The sequence below is a fragment of the Ziziphus jujuba genome, chromosome 3 (assembly GCF_031755915.1).
Source record: "Ziziphus jujuba cultivar Dongzao chromosome 3, ASM3175591v1".
Lineage (NCBI taxonomy): Eukaryota > Viridiplantae > Streptophyta > Magnoliopsida > Rosales > Rhamnaceae > Ziziphus > Ziziphus jujuba.
The window spans coordinates 18,410,725-18,425,458 of NC_083381.1; positions in this window are offsets into that span (position 1 = coordinate 18,410,725).

The window sequence follows — 14,734 nt, forward strand, 5'->3', positions numbered from 1 at the left end:
AAAGAGAAGAACTTAACGAACATAAATTTAATCTAATTTATTTATTTTTTTAATAGATTATATTCACATGGAATTCAATGTCCCATGGTGAACATTTTTCCCCCCTAAAACTTATAAACGAAAAAAGGACCTGATGTTATTAATTGTAAGAACTTGGATTGCCCCCAGAAAGAAACCTCCAAATCAGAATGAGTCATTAATTAAAAAAATTTAGGAGTTTTAATGATTTTCGAATAAATTAGCATAAAACATTTGGGAGAAACCAAATAATAGAATTTTTTTTTGGTTTTGTTTTGTTTTTATTAGTTTTCCAACATCGTCTACATGCATTGGCGTAAAGTAAAATCATCAACCAACTTAAAGATATTTAGAGGAAAACGTTCAGATGTCTCTGTGGGAACAATCAATTAAGTGGCAAAGTCATTGTTTTCTAGTGACAGTGCAAGTTTGAAGTCTCCCCCCTCAATGTCTAAAAATTAAGGAAGTGAAGGTTGACAAATTTCTCGGGTCTGTTTCTCATTATAAAGGACTCATACTCATTTTCTCTTTGGTAATATTAATCCATAAGCAAGTTAAAGAGTGCCATATTTATAAACAAAATATATATGCATACTCTTTTAGCAAAATATATATATATATATATATGCATACTCATATATCCATATTATATATATATATATATATACACACATTAATCTAACACATATCATTGGTACACACCTACACTTACATATACATATTTATAAACAAATATATATGCATATTCACAAACATACACATATATGTGTCTAGATAAACATATGTACATAATCTAGCTTTATTTTCCAATTTTTCACATTTATTATATTAATTTATTCAGAAATGACATATTTCAAAATACTCCATCATAATTCATAAATGAGGTATCAATAGAAAGCTAAAGAGACAAGGAATACAATACCAACCTCCGTTGAGCTCAATTCGATCGGCAGTGGTCGAAAAATAGATGGAAAGTTTTGACCAAAGTTCAATCTCTCATATCTCTCAAACAACGGGGAATCGAGCTGGATGGACCACAAAATTGAGCTAAGGAAGTCAAAAAATAGTGGGAAGGAGTATCAATTTGGCTGGACAGTGGCCAAATCGTCAGAAAACATGAATTGCAGCCGCCGGCTTCACTAGCCCAATTTGGGCACATCACCCCGGTACAGGGCTTCACTGGAGGCCGGTGCATGCCTTTTAATGGTGACAATAAAATCTTAGTCGGCGGGGGACAAAGAGGAATGAAGAGAGAAGGAAGGAGAGAGAGGAAGAAGAAAGAAGAGAACCGGGGTGGGGGGTGGTGTCAGGTGTCACGACCCGTCCAAAATTCCTCACCAAAACCCTAGACAAGCCTGGATCCCAGGGAAACCCTACCGGACCCTCCAATGGAAAATCCAGCAGAACCTCCCCTAAGGGTTAGACTTACCACAAATTTCCTGCACTGAAAACACACTTCTATATTCATCCCCTTACTCCTCACACATTACTACAAGTTGATTCCACAAATTTACAACACTCCAAATGAATAACAGTAATCCAGTTCATAATTATTACATAAATGTCCGAGACAGTATGCAGAGCTTCATGAACTACTATTAAGAATAGAATACAACAAGGATGAAAGAAATATTACAATTGAAATAAATAAAGACAAAGGTAAATTCTTGAACTAAGATAGTGACGGAGATTAGGTTCGCTCCGAAAGAACGTCTACCACCCCTTGCACCTAAGGGAATGGAATTTAAAAATATGAGATGCTAATCATCTCAGTGAGTGACCCTATCTACTGAACACTTTTAATATTAATAATATAACCAATAAAGGAACTTAATTAATACCAACAATTAAATAAATAAATAATAATAAACAATTGAAAGTAATAATTTCTCTCAAAACCCTCACTATTCACTCCGTTGGAAATGTTCCCTTTCTAAAACATTTTCAAAAAACCCATGATTCGTATTTGCCGAAAACCAAGGGATCAATTAATTTAATAAATAATAATTAAATAACCCAAATATAAATAAAATGTAATAAAATATAATAAATAATTTTTAAACACTTTGGAGTTTGAAATTTCTATCTGAAAATTTATACTTGACGCACTACACCATATACCAGTGATGCCTTCCGATACCCAGCATCCCTAGCATCGACTGGCGGGGAGGTTAAAGAGAGAAACTTGCATACCGCGCTTCGGCGTCCCAACAGCACCGCTGCTGAAACCGTCATCCCGGCCACGGAAGGGGGCAGCTGATGAGCAATATATAAGACTTGCCTGCCTTCGGTCCAATGGCAACTCACGGGAGACATAATAATTTGCACGCTAATCCACATATACAGCCAGAATACCAATACTGTATGAGTGCATCTAAAACCAATTATTAAATTTTTTATTACCGTACCGATTTTCCAAAAATCACCGTGGGAATTATACCATTTTTCAAATTCACCATCCTACATTTTCCTTTAACATTTCCAGTACAAAACCATCGATAACAATATACGAATAATTTTTCTCGTATCACAAAGTCCATCGAATAATATTCCACGGGCATAATTATCAAATTTGAAACCACCCATTTCAACAAATATTTTCCTTAAAATATTTAAACCAATCATGCCCAAAAAATAATATTAAAAATCCAGATACAATTAATTAATGAAAATACCTTGCTCATGCGTAATAAATACAATTAAATCACAATAATAAAATCAAAAATTTCTTAATAACCCAAAATTTCCGTTTAGCACCGATGGGTGTATATATATATATAAAATAATATTTTTCCACAATTATAATTAAATTCCACCACATGAGCATAATTCCAGATATCAAATTAACACAACATAAATATAATTAATTACCCCAAAATAGTTTTCAAGGTGGGTCACTCACCTTAAGCACGTATATCAATCAAGATCCTCCGCAGGATCAACTCCACTACCCACACGTGCACCTAAAACATCCACAATACACCAAACCAAATATATTAATATTTTAATCGGGTAACACCCAAATGGGTACCCGGGGAGCAAACACAAACAACAACCAAAATTGACGAGTAATATACCGAATCGAAGCTTGAGTGACGAGGATTACGAATCCGGTCTTACTTCCCGGAGATCGGACCTGAGGTGGCCGAAATCTCGCCGGAAAGCTTTCAGGATTCAACTCTTCGATTCTCTCAAACCATCGCAAGTTGGAGGAAAAGGACACCAGATTTGGATTCAGGGGGTCGGAATTAGTGCAGAGGGACCGGAGACGGGACTTGGTACTAGCTGGAATAGGGATTCCTCCGGCGAGCCGTCGCGGTCACAGGCAACCGTCGCCGCTGGCGGCGCGTACAGTGGCTAGTGGCTGAGATTTTGGGGGATTTTGTAGATCGAAGGGAGAGGGTCTCAACGTTATCGGCAGTGACAAGAATGGAGGCCGGAATGTGGAGATCTCGGCGGTTGAAGGAATCGCGCCGCTGCCCAAAAAAGCCTCGATCCGGGCCCGTCGCTGGTCGGTTGGCCGTGAAATTTTGGAGTTTGGCCGGGAATGGAGAGGCGCTCCTGTCTGGCCGGCGCGTGTGGCAAGAATCGGCTGGAAAATTTCGCAACTCCGGTGGCCAGCGATTTTCTCTCTCCCTCTCTCTCTCCTCTCTCTTTTTCTCTCTCCTCCCTCATCGTTTTGACAAATAAAAGCCACTGTGGGTGACACTGTTCAGCCAGTGTACCTATCAGATGTCGACATGTGGCATCACTGTGCACTTAAGCCAGATATAATAAAATATTACGGTATTCGAAAAACTTCACATGTCCATAACTTTTTAACCAGATGTCCAATTTAAGCGTGCCGCTAGTCTATGAACTCGTATCGACGAGTACTTTACAACCATATAAAAGTCAAAACAAAATTCTACAACTATAAAAAGTCAACTCCTGGCACCTTTTGGACAGTTTGAATCTCGACTTGTTTTGCCCATAACTTTCAAACCGTAGCTTCATTTTTGACGTGCTACTAGTCTACGAACTCGGGGCATCATGTACTTCGCCAAGGTACCATGGTCAACTAGAAATTTCAACTGGAAGAAAAAGTCAACTTTAGACCCACTCGGTCGATGGTCAACCTCGTTCAACGTGCGAGAATTCCGATGTGGTTTGGGACGGGGTGTTACAATCTTTCCCCTTTATAAGAATTTCGTCCTCGAAATTTTGTACATCATTGGAACAGGTAGGGATACTGATCACGCATCTGCGCTTCGGGCTCCCACGTTGCTTCCTCGATTAAATGATTCCGCCATAAAACTTTAACTAAAGGAATAGTCTTGTTACGTAGCACCCGCTCCTCGTGATCCACAATCTGCACTGGTTGCTCTACATACGAAAGGTCTTCACTCAATTCTATGTCAGGAGTCTCGAGTACGTGTGATGAGTCTGTAATATATTTCCGTAGCATCGAAACATGAAACACATTGAGCACTTGGGCTAGCTTTTCCGGTAATGCTAATCTATAAGCCACAGGTAATGCCAATCCTCTTCGTAATCTCGTAAGGCCCAATATAACGAGGACTCAACTTACCTCGTCGACCAAAGCGTACTACTCCTTTCCATGGAGATAACTTTAGGAATATCCAATCTCCTATTTCAAATTCCAAATCCTTCTTACGCACATCGGCGTAACTCTTCTATCGATCTTGGGCAACCTTCAACCGATCCCTAATGATCTTCACCTTGTCCAAGGTCATCCGTAAATACTCAGATCCAACCGTATTATTTATTACAAGGAGTCTCTGTTCTCCTACTTCACTTCAGCACAAAGGTGTCCGACATTACCTCCCATATAAGGCCTCATACAGGGACATCCCAATACTCGCTTGATAACTGTTGTTATAGACAAATTCTATCAATGGCAATTGTTCATCCCAGCTACCGCGAAATTGCATAACATAAGACCTTAGCATGTCTTCTAATGTCTAAATTGTGCGCTCAGCTTGTCCATCAAATTGCAGGTGAAAGGCGGTGCTGTAGTTAAGTTTTGCTCCTAATGCATCACCCAACTTCCGCCATAGTCGTGAAGTAAAATGTGGATCTCGATCGGACACGATGGATAGCGGTACTCCATGAAGACTCACAATACGTTGCACGAACAACTGGGCTAATTTCTCGGGTGAAAAATGCTCCCGCATCGGTAAGAAGTGTGCCGACTTGGTAAGACGATCAATGATCACCCAAACACCATCATATCTCCTGGGTGTAGAATGAAGCTTGAACACAAAATCCATATTGAGTTCCTCCCACTTCCATACGGGAATAGGTAAGGATTGGAGTAGTCCTGAAGGCTTCTGTCTTTTTGCCTTTACTTGTTGACAAATTAGGCATTTTGATACAAAATCTACCATTTCTCTCTTCATGTCAATCCACCAATAATACTTAACAAGCGTTCGGTACATTTTGGTACTCCCAGGATGCATCGAATATATCGAGCTATGCGCCTCTTCTAAGATCTCCTTCTTGAGTTCTGGAATATCAGGAGCGCAAAGTCGTCCTTTATACACAAGGGCCCCATCCCTCCTCATGGAAAACTCCGGATCAAGACCTTCTTGTACCTTTCTCTTAATTGTTCTCAATTTAGGGTCTTCCATTTGAGTCTCCAATATACGATCCACTAATACCGGTCGCACCTGAAAACTAGCCATAAGGACTCCCGAAGGGTGCATATGCATTAACATCCCCATTTTCTTCAACTCCACCATGAGAGGTAGTTGGATGGCTTGAATGTGAGCAAGAGATCCGATAGCCTTCCTACTCAAAGCATGTGCCACTACATTCGCCTTGCCCGGATGATAATCAATCACACAGTCATAATCCTTCAATAACTCCATCCATCTCCTTTGCTTCATATTTAATTCCTTTTGAGTGAAAATGTACTTGAGGCTTTTGTGGTCGGTATAAATTTGGCATGTGGCCCCATACAAGTAGCATCTCCACTTCTTTAGAGCAAAGACTACCGCCGCCAATTCTAAGTCATGCATAAGGTAATTTTGTTCGTGCTGCTTCAATTGTCGTGATGCATACGCTACCACCCTTTGATTCTGCATTAGCACGCAACCCAACCCTTAATGGGATGCATAATAATAGACTTCAAAACCCTCATTCCCATTAGGTAAAGTTAAGACAGGTGCGGATGTTAACCTTTGCTTCAACTCCTGAAAACTCTGCTCACACCTATCCGTCCAGCTAAATTCAACCTTCTTTCCGGTTAAGTTATGAAGCGGTCCAGCAATTCTCGAAAATCCTTCTATAAAACGATGGTAGTATCCCGCTAATCCAAGAAAACTTCGTACTTCCCTCACAGTGGTAGGGCGCTCCCAATTCAACACTGCCTTCACCTTATCAGGGTCCACATAGATACCTTCGGCTGACACGATGTGTCCGAGAAAACCCATTTGATTTAAACAAAACTCGCACTTGTCGAATTTAGCATAAAGTTGATGCTGTCTTAGAGTTTGGAGCACTCTCTTCAAATGCCTCACGTGCTCCTCTTGGCTCCTAGAATAGATCAGGATGTCATCTATAAATACAATCATGAAACGATCCAAGTACGGATGAAACACCCGGTTCATCAAATCCATAAAAGCTGCTGGGCCATTGGTAAGTCCGAATGACATCACTAGGAACTCATAATGTCCGTACCTCGTCCTAAAGGCAGTCTTAGGAATATCCGACTCTCAGATCCTTAACTGATGATATCCAGATCTCAAGTCAATCTTGAAAAATACTTTGGCACCTTAGAGTTGATCAAATAGATCATCTATCCTTGGCAACGGGTAACGATTAGGGATGGTCACCTTGTTAAGTTCTCGGTAGTCGATGCACAGTCTTAGACTACCATCCTTCTTCTTCACAAACAATACTGGAGCTCCCCATGGCGATATGCTTGGTCTAATAAACCCCTTATCTACTAAATCTTGCAACTGGACCTTTAGCTCCCTTAACTCAGCTGGAGCCATTCGATACGGTGGTAGAGGAATAGGCACGGCACCCGGAATAAATTCAATGGAAAAGTCAACTTCCCTCTCTGGAGGCAATCCGGTAACTCCTCAGGAAACACATTCGGAAAATCCCTCACAACGGGCATGTCTTCCAATCTGACCCCACTTACTCGGGTATCTATCACATGAGCTAAATACCTTTGGCAACCCTTATTCAGTAGCTTCTTGGTGGTGAGGGTAGATATTAATCTCGGCAAATGCCTCCCAACTTCCCCACGGAATACCACTTCAGGCAAACCTGGCCTCCTAAATGTAACTTCTTTGCTATAACAATCTACGGAAGCATGGTTCCTTGCTAACCAATCCATGCCCAAGATTACGTCAAGTCCGGATAGATCCAACAGGATCAAGTCCGCTTCCATCCCTTGATCTTCGATGCAGAAGAAACACTCCTCGATCAACTGGCTAGGCCACAAGGATTCTCCTGCAGGAGTGACTATTTCTAATAGACATCCTAAAGGAGTAGGGGTCATACCGACCCGAGTGACAAATTCCTTTGAGATGAATGAATGTGTTGCTCCCAGGTCTATAAGCATAAGTGCATCATTACCAAAAATATTCAAAGTACCTGTAACAACGTCAGGTGTGGCCCGGGCTTCCTGTTGCGTCATAGCAAACACTTGACCTTGATCCATCTGCTAGGGCTTCCTTCCTCTATCTCGACTCAATCCTGCAGACGGTTGGGTCGATCCCGAAGAACCTCCTGCTGCTTGACTCTCCTGGGAACTCTGACCTTGAAATACACTAGTATGCTGTGCTCGCCGACCTGCCCCTAACATACTGCCACTACCATAAGGGCACTTCCTCCTTATGTGGCCTGGCTGCCCACACTAAAAACATATACCATCCATCTGGCACTGTCCGGAATGCTTCCTCTTACAAATTGGACAAGTCCGCGTAGGACCAAAGTGTGACTGCTGGTACGAGCTTGTATCCCCACTGATTGAATGGCGAGCTGTCTGAGGTATACGATAACTGCCTCTCCGCTGAAATCTGCCTCGTGGACTTGGTCCACCACTACCAGATGAGCCTGAACTATGGCTCTTCTTTGATGCTCCCTGACTAGGTGCCCCACTATATGAACCTTCAAATGATCTATGCCTCGAGGGTTTGTGCATCTCCACCTGCCTCTCTAGCTCTAGCGCTGCATCCCTAGCGGACTGATAGGTAGGATGCACTGATCCAGCAAGGGTAAGGGCTATGTTTTCGTTCAAGCCATCTATGAACCTCACCTTCTTCGTATGGTCATCGGCAATCATGTGCATACAAAATTCGGATAGTTCCCAAAACTTTCTCTCGTACTCGGAAACAGTCATGTTCCCCTGTCGCAGCTCCTCGATCTCTCTCCTTCTGGCCTCACGGTAGGTAGGAAGGCAATATTCGGTGGTGAAGGCAACCTTAAACTGATCCCGTGTATGCCTTCTACGAGTCTTTTCTACTTTCCACCACTTCTAAGCGTCTCCTTCTAACATAAAACTGGAGATCCTAACCATATCTTCATCGGGACACTGCATCCCCTCTTCTAGGATTTTCTCCATGTTGGATAGCCAATTCATGGCTGCAGCTGGGCCTTGGCTTCCATCGAAATTCATGGCTCCCAATCGTCAAGCCTGGTCCACGGAATGATTACTAGAGCTTGAACTCCCTAAGGCTCGAGTTAGTTGAGAGACAAGATGTCTAATGCTCGATCGACTCCTAGAACTCTCAGTCGAGCGTTCCCGAGTACTACGTGCATCCCGCCTACGCATCGTAGCAAATTCTGAAGAAACAAACAAGAGTTTAGAAATAAAGACACTTAAGCACGATTACAAAAGGGAGAAATTTACGGATGGGCTGTATAGCAATGCACAGTCCCTTAGGATTATAAGAACCTATGCTTTGACACCAACTGTCAGGACCCGTCCAAAATTCCTCACCGGAACCCTAGACAAGCCCTGATCCCAGGAAAACCCTACCGGACCCTCCAATGGAAAATCCGGCAGAACCTCCCCTAAAGGTTGGACTTACCATAAATTTCCTGCACTGAAAACACACTTCTATATTCATCCCCTTATTCCTCCCACATTACTACAAGTTGATTCCACAAATTTACAGCACTCCAAATGAATAACAGTAATCCAGTGCATAATTATTACATAAATGTCCGAGACAGTATACAGAGCTTCATGAAGTACTATTAAGCATAGAATACAACAATGATGAAAGAAATATTACAATTGAAATAAATAAAGACAAAGGTAACTTCTCGAACTGAGACAGCGACGGAGATTAGGTTCGCTCCGGAAGAACGTCTACCACCCCTTGCACCTAAGGGTACGGAATTTAAAAATATGAGATGCTAATCATCTCAGTGAGTGACCCTATCTACTGAACACTTTTAATATTAATAATATAACCAATAAAGGAACTTAATTAATACCAACAATTAAATAAATAAATAATAATAAACAATTGAAAGTAATAATTTCTCTCAAGACCCTCACTATTCACTCCGTTGGAAATGTTCCCTTTTTAAAACATTTTCACAAAACTCGTTATTCGTATTTCCTGAAAACCAAGTGATCAATTAATTTAATAAATAATAATTAAATAACCCAAATGTAATAAAATATAATAAATAATTTTTGAACACTTTGGGGTTTGAAATTTCTATCTGAAAATTTATACTTGACGCAGCACACCATATACCAGTGATGCCTTTCGATACCCAGCGTCCCGAGCACCAACTGGCGGGGAGGTTTAAGAGAGAAACTTGCATACCGCGCTTCGGCGTCCCGACAGCGCCGCTACTGAAACCGTCATCCCGACCACGAAGGGGGGCGACTGATGCGCAATATATAAGACTTGCCTGCCCTCGGTCCAATGGCAACTCACCGGAGACATAATAACTTGCGCGCTAATCCACATATATAGCCAGAACACCAATACTGTATGAGTGCGTGTAAAACCAATTATTAATTTTTTTATTACCGTACCGATTTTTCAAAAATCACCATGGGAATTATACCATTTTTCAAATTCACCATCCCACATTTTCCTTTAGCATTTCCGGTATAAAACCATCGATAACAATATACGAATAATTTTTCTCGTATCACAAAATCCATCAAATAATATTCCACAGGCATAATTATCAAATTTAAAACAACCAATTTAAACAAATATTTTCCTTAAAATATTTAAACCAATCATGCCTTAAAAATAATATAAAAAATCCAGATACAATTAATTAATGAAAATACCTTGCTCATGCGTAATAAATACAATTAAATCACAATAATAAAATCAAAAATTTCTTAATAACCCAAAATTTCCGTTTAGCACCGATGGGTATATATATATATATATATAAAATAATATTTTTCCACAATTATAATTAAATTCCACCACATGAGCATAATTCCAGATATCAAACACAACATAAATATAATTAATTACCCCAAAATAGTTTTCAAGGTGGGTCGCTCACCTTAAGCACGTATATCAATCAAGATCCTTTGCAAGATCAACTCCACTACCCACACATGCACCTAAAATATCCACAATACACCAAACCAAATATATTAATATTTTAATCGGGTAACACCCAAATGGGTACCCGAGGAGCGAACACAAACGATAACCAAAATTGACGAGTAATATACCGAATCGAAGCTTGAGTAACGAGGATTACGAATCCGGTCTTACTTCCCGGAGATCGGACCTGAGGTGGCCGGAATCTTGTAGGAAAGCTTTCAGGATTCAACTCTTCGATTCTCTCAAACCGTCACGAGTTGGAGGAAAAGGACACCGGATTTGGATTCAGGGGGTCTAAATTAGTGGAGAGGGACCGGAGACAGGACTAGGTACTCACCGGAATAGGGATTTCTTCGTCTAGCCGTCGTGGTCACCGGCAACCGTCGCCGCCGGCGGTGCGTATGGTGGCTGGTGGCTGAGATTTTTGGGGGTTTTGTAGATCGAAGGGAGAGGGTCTCAACGGTACCCGCGGCGACAAGAATGGAGGCCGGAATGTGGAGATCTCTTCGGTTGAAGGAATCGGCGCCGCCGTCTGAAAAAGCCCAGATCCGGGCGCATCGCCGGTCGGTTGGCCGTGAAATTTTGGGGTTTGGCCGAGAATGGAGAGACGCTCCTGTCTGGCCGGCGCGTGTGGCAAGAATCGGCCGGAAAATTTTGCAACTCCGGTGGCCAGTGATTTTCTCTCTCCCTCTCTCTCTCTCTTTCTCTCTCCTCCCCTGTCGTTTTGCCAAATAAAAGCCACCGTGGTTACACTGTTCACCCACGTGGACCTCTCAGATGTCGACACATGGCATCACTGTGCACTTAAGCCAGATATAATAAAATATTACGGTATTCGAAAAACTTCATATGTCCATAACTTTTTAACCAGATGTCCAATTTAAGCGTGCCGCTAGTCTATGAACTCGTATCGACAAGTACTTTACAACTATATGAAAGTCAAAACAAAATTCTACAACTATAAAAAGTAATTTCCCGACACCTTTTGGACAGTTTGAATCTCGACTTGTTTTGTCCATAACTTTCAAACTGTAGCTCCGTTTTCGATGTGCTACTAGTCTACGAACTCGAGGCATCATGTACTTCGCCACGGTACCATGGTCAACTAGAAATTTCAACTGGAACAAAAAGTCAACTTTTGACCCACTCGGTTTACGGTCAACCTCGGTCAACGTGCTAGAATTTCGATGTGGTTTGGGATGGGGTGCTACACGTGGCGTTGCTGTTCACGCACACTCACGATTGATGAATGGTAATAGCTGTCTCAGAAAAATTTCACAGGTCCATAACATTCCAACCACATGTCCAAATTGGATGTGCCACTAGTCTACGAGCTCGTATCGAAGAGTACTTCACAACCATACATAAGTCAAATCTTAATTTTACAAGAATAAAAAGTCAACTCTGGCACCCTCGGACAGTTCGGACCTCAACTTGTTTTACTCATAACTTTCAAACTGAAGCTCCGTTCTTGACCTGCTACTAGTCTATAGACTCGAGTTAATGCGTACTTTGCAATGGTGCCTCAGTTAACCTAGAATTCTTACCAAGTCAAAAGGTCAAAATTTGACCCTTCTCGGTCAACGACAATCAAACCCGACCAACTTTGGTCAACATGAGAAAATTCTGGCTTACTTCGGGACGGGGTGTTACAGGTGGGGAGGATTCCTCCCCTATTTTCCCATGTGGGGAAAAAGGAAAGAAAGAAAAAGAAAAAAGAAAAGAAAAAAGAAAAAGAAAAAGAAAAAGAAAAAGAAAATAAAAATAATATAATATAATATATATAATGTAAAATAATAATATAATGATATAATAATGATAAAATAATAATAAAATAATATGATATTTTATTGATATAATATATGGCTCTTTGTGAATGTGACACGTGGTGGATTCCAATTGGTAGCACATTATAAATAAAAATCTCTTTTGAATATTCCAATGCTCGATAAAATCAATTCCCGGAAAAATAGATATAACTTTTACATATCCATAATTTTTTTATCGCAGTTCCAAATTAAACATGCCGTCAGTCTAGGACTCATCTTGATGAGTAGTTTACAACCATAAATGAGTCAAAGCAACATTTGATAATGCTAAAAAGTCAAACATGATACCGTAGAACAATTTGGATCGCAACTTGTTTTGCTCATAACTTTTAAACCGTAGCTCTGTCTTCAACATGCTACTAGTCTATGAATTTGGTTCGATGTGTACTCTGCAATGGTGCCTCGGTTAATATGGCATTCTATCCAGAGCAAAAAGTCAAAAAGATGGTCAAACTTGATCAACACGAGAACATTTCTAATGTATTTACTAACGGGGTGTTACATTGAGTATTTCATCAAATTAATATAGCCTATCAAGACATCTTTAATTCATAACCCTTGAAACAATCCAAAGGCTAATGACAAGGTTCCGGATGAGAAAACCATTCATATATCCTTATAGAAGACTAATTGGATATATATTTTGGAGAATTATCTTATTAGGACATTATGATGGTTTTCTCATCGGGATTTTAGTTACAGCCTTTGGATTGTTGAGAGGGTTTATTTTTCTCTTTAAAAGTTTTAATATTAAATGACAACTTACTTATACCACCAAAGCATTTTTAAAACTCAGTCATAGAAGCAATTCAAAAGCCAAAGATAAAGGTTCTCATAGTTTTCTATCACGATGTCCTGATAGAAAATTGACCATATATAATAATAATAATAATGAATAAAACCATATGAGCATGATCAGCTGTGGTTCTTCTCACTTTTGTATTTTTTTTTTCTCAGGAAAAAGTTGTTCATTATTACATATAAACCCATTATCTGGTGCGGTCTTTAATATTCCACATTTGACTAGCCACAGATTTCCTAGGAGTCTATGGGAGAATTATTCACTTGGTGGTCTTGTATTGTCCAAAGACCCTTGTTTGGGATCTTTTGAGATCCTTGCCACTAACTATGATCAAAATGTTATTGCCCATCTGAAATTTGGTGATGAATTTTGGTCCTACTCTGAAAGAACAAATATTGGTCAATGCTTCAAGTGTGTTGTGTTTTATAAATATTATAAACTTGCTGTCTGTGAATATGGAATTGTGTCTCTAGAGGTGATCGATGATCGTGGTTGTGATGGAATTGTCAAAATTTCGGGGGAAATTTCATCCTTGCCACACTTAATGAAATTGTGACGTTCAAACTTAACTTTCTGCCTTGCACCTAATGATTTTAAGATATACAAAATTGTAGACTCGAATGGCCGACTTGAACACATTCAGGTTAGACACTTGGATGGTCATTCCTTATTCATGGGCAATAAGAATTCTATATTGGTTTTGTCATCGAATTATCCAGGATGTAGAGCAGATTTACTCTACTATTTGTTAGCATATCCGATAAAGTACAAAGTTTTTTTTTTTTCTGAAATGTAATTCGATTTTACAAATTCGACTTGGAGGATAAAAAGTTAAGGCAGGTTCAAAGTTTTGAAATATGTACTGAAGATCGAAGTGTTGTTCGATTAGGTGAGTTCCTTCAATGAAGTTCTGCTAAAAATCTAAATTTGTTTGCATCGTGTTTAGCTGGCTAGATATCATGCAAGGACTTTACATGATTTACACTAACGGTATCAAGTTAGGTGTTTATTCTCTTTGAGTAATGATTTGCACTATTTATGTAAGGTTTTAAGCATGAGGATCATACTCAAATCTTTTGTTTTTGTGTTCTCCGGCCTTTCTTCTCTTTTTTTCCTATGTTTTAACTATGGTTTTTCTTGCATATCCGCAGCTTGTCTTTGTATAATTCCCCTAATATGTTTTGAAATGCAAGTGAATCATGTTCAAGAACCCGATTTTCTTGTTTGGCAATTTGCAAGCAAGAACAGAGACGGAGAAATATCTGTCTTCCTGCCTTTTCCTGCGTATCTGTGAAAAAAGGTTGATGCATCAACTTAACTGGTTTCGTTGGAACTTCACTGCTTCACGGTCTCCTCACTAACTGTTTAACTTTAAGCTTGGCCCCTTTTTTTTTTTTTTTAATGGAAAATGTTTCTAATGACATACAGTTGGCACGCTAGAACACTATACAAACAAAAAAATAAAACAAAACAGTGAATGATAATCTGAGGAAAGATGCTGATGCATTGAACTCTTAGCTGGTTTC